The following is a 3,797-nucleotide window of genomic DNA, read 5'->3' as shown; positions in this document are numbered from 1 at the left end:
AGTCAGGAGCTCTTGGGTTGTCAGTGACAGAAAGACATCTCAAACTAGCTTACGGAAGAAGAAAAAGAGGGAGAGGGAGAATATGGTTCATGATAATGGAAATCTCTGGAGTAGGGTTAGGGACAAGGTCCAGACAAAGCTAGCTGCCTGTGCTACCTGTTGTCCCTGAGCCCCTCTTGGCTCTGCTTTCTTCTCTCAGGCCAACTCAATCAAGCCCTCATTCTTAGTCAGTCTCTCCCCAAAGGGTGGTAAGAAGGCTTATAGTGTTCTAGCTTAGCATCCCAGATAACAAGAAGAAAGTGCTTCTTTCCCTAAAGTCCCAGAGGAAGCCCGTGGCTGACTCTCCTTGGGTGGCTTTAGTGACATGCTCCTTCTTGAACTAATCACATGACTAGGGGTATTATATACACAAATTTACCAGGCTTTAGCCATATGGCCATTCCCAGAGTGGACAGAGGGGTGAAGGTAGAATGAAAGTAAACCTCTCCCATCGAAAGAATTGGAAGGAGGAGGTTTCCCACAGGCTAAAAAGGGCAAAGTGGTGCTAGACCACAGATGTCCATGAGGGATGAGTACATGAATGACTGGATAAATGACTTGGGTTTTGAAGGGTGAATAGGAGTTCACTAGGTAGCAAGAAGAGAGAGGGTCACCTTATATGTGTGTGTAGACGCACAGAGTCTGATTTAACATTCTGTTTTATTTTTATTCCTGCCTGCCCATCCATGTCTGTTCCCATCTGTGTGTCTGGATCATCCTGGAAGCCCCAGAGGGCAGGGACAATGTCTGCCACACTCCATCTGGGCACTGCCCAGTCCTGTCCATTCGGACACTTAATCAAGGCTGTTTAGGCTCTGCAGCTACCCTCCCCTGCAAGCAGGGTGCTCTGTCTCTCTTCCAGTAGATCTGGGCTAGGCCAGGCCTCTGTCCAGTACTGGAGAAGTGGGTGGGGTCAGTGAGGACTCAGAGACATGAGAAGAGGATGATGGGGAAGCCTCTGTCTACGATCTCTCCCATTCCTCTGGGGCTTTCTCCTTCCCCCGATGGCAACAGAAAGTCATTAAAAAGTCATTTGTGAACAGTAAACATAATAATCTGACATTTTAAAGGAGGGTTTTTAAAAAGGAAAAAAGCATGTCATGCAATGGCTCCTTCTGGCCCTTGAGCACATGGCATATTGAATTTGGAGTTACTACTCCACTTTTTCCCACTTCCTGCTCTCCCTGTGCTGCCCTTTCCTCCTAATTACAGCATCTGACAGCCACTTCAAGGTCACAGAGGGCCATGTCTTTGACTTCCCTGACCCTCTGCCAGGTGGTGATTTAGGCTATGGTCAGCTCATCCATTCCTTCCTTCCTTCATTCCTTGGCCTGCACATTCATTCACCCTCGGCTCTTGAGCTCTTGAACCCAGGCCCGTGCTAGGCGGGCGGAACCCTGGAGGGGTGACAGACAAGATCCCTCCCCTCCCCACGGGGCTCAGCACCCTGATGGAGAAAGAGAAGGCAATCCCCTACCAACAGCACGGTGTGTCGGTGGTGGGGATCGAAGCAGGGCGCCTGAGGTCCACATGGGGTCCTCCGGGCTAGACTAAAATGGGGGACTTCCCCAAAGAGGTGATTCCCGTGCCAGGTTGCGCTGGTGAGTAGGAGGCAGTGAGACGGTTCCAAAGGGGGACACTGTGGGGTGACGGGGCCGGGGAAGTACACAGGGGACGATGAGCATCATTGGCTTCGGGTTTTCTCTTTGGCCGAGTTCTTCCCCCTCCCCGGCTGCCCTGTCTCCATTCATTGGTGTGCATGGCCATTCGTGCAGCGTCTCCGTTCCTGCCTCCCTCCCTCGGTGCCAGGCACAGGGCCCAGTCCGCAGCCCACAACCCTCTCTCGACTCTGGGGGTGTATCTGTACATGGGGGAGGGGAGGATAGGGGACCAAGCAGAAGGAAGGGGCGAGAAGGGAGGTTTTTTGTTTTTTGGTTTTTTTTTTGAAGAAAAGCAGCATTCTGCTTCCTGAGGGAGTCGGGCTGAGACTTGGGGGCATGTCATAGGCCCTCCCCACAGAGCTTGGGGGAACTCTTACTCCCCCCCCACCCTGACTGCTGGTCCACTAGAAGAGATGGTCCACGGACCTCAAAAGGCAGAGGAAGGAGAGAAAGCTGCCAGGGTTGAAATGACCCGTTTCCAAAGCCTCGGGGGCTACAGTAATGAGAACCAGAGAAGGGGCTAATGGAGATCAGATTGCCAGGGGGCCGGCCCCCAGCAGCCCCCTCCCCAGCTTGCGGGAAGGAGAAGCCCGGGGACAGGATGTAGGTGGGAAAGGGCCACTCTCCCCACCTGGTCCGTCCCTTAATCTCAGCCTGAGTTGAGGGGCTTAAGGCTGGAGGAGCAGGACCAGGTCCCTAGGGTGCAGGTTCCGAGGGTTCCACGGGCAGCCACTCAGTGAGTCGGTCGACAACCTGCCCAACACATGGGACCATCTGGCCACGGAGGACCAGGGCACTCAGAGGGAGAAGAAAGAATGGGCTGCGCCCCTGGGGGCATTCCCAGCCTGAGGGGAGAGACACATCCCGCAAGTCTCCAGTCTGGGGCAGAGACCACAGCCCTGTGGTCTGGACCCCAGTGTGGTGAGCCGGTGGTTGGCCCCAAGCTGCCCCTGCCTGGCAGGAAAGATGGTGTTGGCCCAGAGGCACTCACAACAGGGGCCCAGATGAGGAACCAGCACTGCTCTAGTAATAACTGGTATTGTTACTAATAATAACCACAGCCTAATGAGGTGAGCACTCCTTTGGGGGCCGGACCCCCCAGGAGGAGTTTTGTGCACACTTAACCGCATCAGTCTTCATGACCACCTCAGGAAGAGGAAAGGGCTGACCTTAAGACCATTTTTGCAGGTAGGGAAGCCAGAGCTCGGAGGAGAGAAATCAAGTGCTCCCAGCCCTGACCTCCATGGCCTCAGCTCCAGGGCCCCCCGGAACCAGACCCCCCCTTGCTCCCCTCTCCTTCCGCCTCTGTCCCTCTGTCTCTGGCCTCTGCTTTTTTGCTCCTTCCTCTTGTCTCTTCTCTGTCCCATCCCCTACCCAACGCCCTGCCCCCGGGACTGTCCAGCGGGGCACTAGGTCTTGGAAGGCCATGAGCAGCCCTCCTGCTTGCTTTGGGCCTGCCCTTTCCCCTACAGCAGGGAGCCAGGAGTGTGGGGACAGCCTGGGGGTAGGGAGGTGTTGCTGAGGGACCTGGGTGGGGCACACGGGCCACCCCTCTCCTCCTCGTAGAATACCGCGACAGCCCTGGGAGAGGAAACTTCTGGCAGGTGTTGACAGGCAGGTGGATGCGAGGCTGGGGCAGCTGGATGGATCACGGGCAGACGAGGGTCACTTACAAGGTGGAGAGGGAAATACCTCTCTGCAGCTTCTCCCTGACAGTCTTCCCTTCCTGCCCTTCCCGCTTCTTATCTTTCCTCCTCCTTCCTTTTATCCTCCTATTTACCTTCTCCCCTTCTCCATTTCTCTTCCTCCCTGCACTTACCCTAGGCTTGCATTTTCTCTCTCTGTCTCTGTCTCTCCCCCCCCCTTCCCCATCCCTCCTCCTCCTCTATCGATCAGTCTCCCCAGCTGTAGCCAACACGGAGGCCTTGGACGGTGCTCACAGTCTTGCTTTAAATTTATTGCCCAGTAAAGGAGGCAGCAGATGGAAGTCTCCACCACCCCACCCCCACCCCTGTGTCTCCTCATCCCAACAAAAGCCAATCTAGACGCGAATGTCGTCCATCAAATGCACCAATATGGGGTTATTTATAGGCTACC

The sequence above is a fragment of the Mustela erminea genome, chromosome 18 (assembly GCF_009829155.1).
Source record: "Mustela erminea isolate mMusErm1 chromosome 18, mMusErm1.Pri, whole genome shotgun sequence".
Taxonomy (NCBI): Eukaryota; Metazoa; Chordata; class Mammalia; order Carnivora; family Mustelidae; genus Mustela; species Mustela erminea.
Note: the sequence above shows the minus strand (reverse complement) of the source record.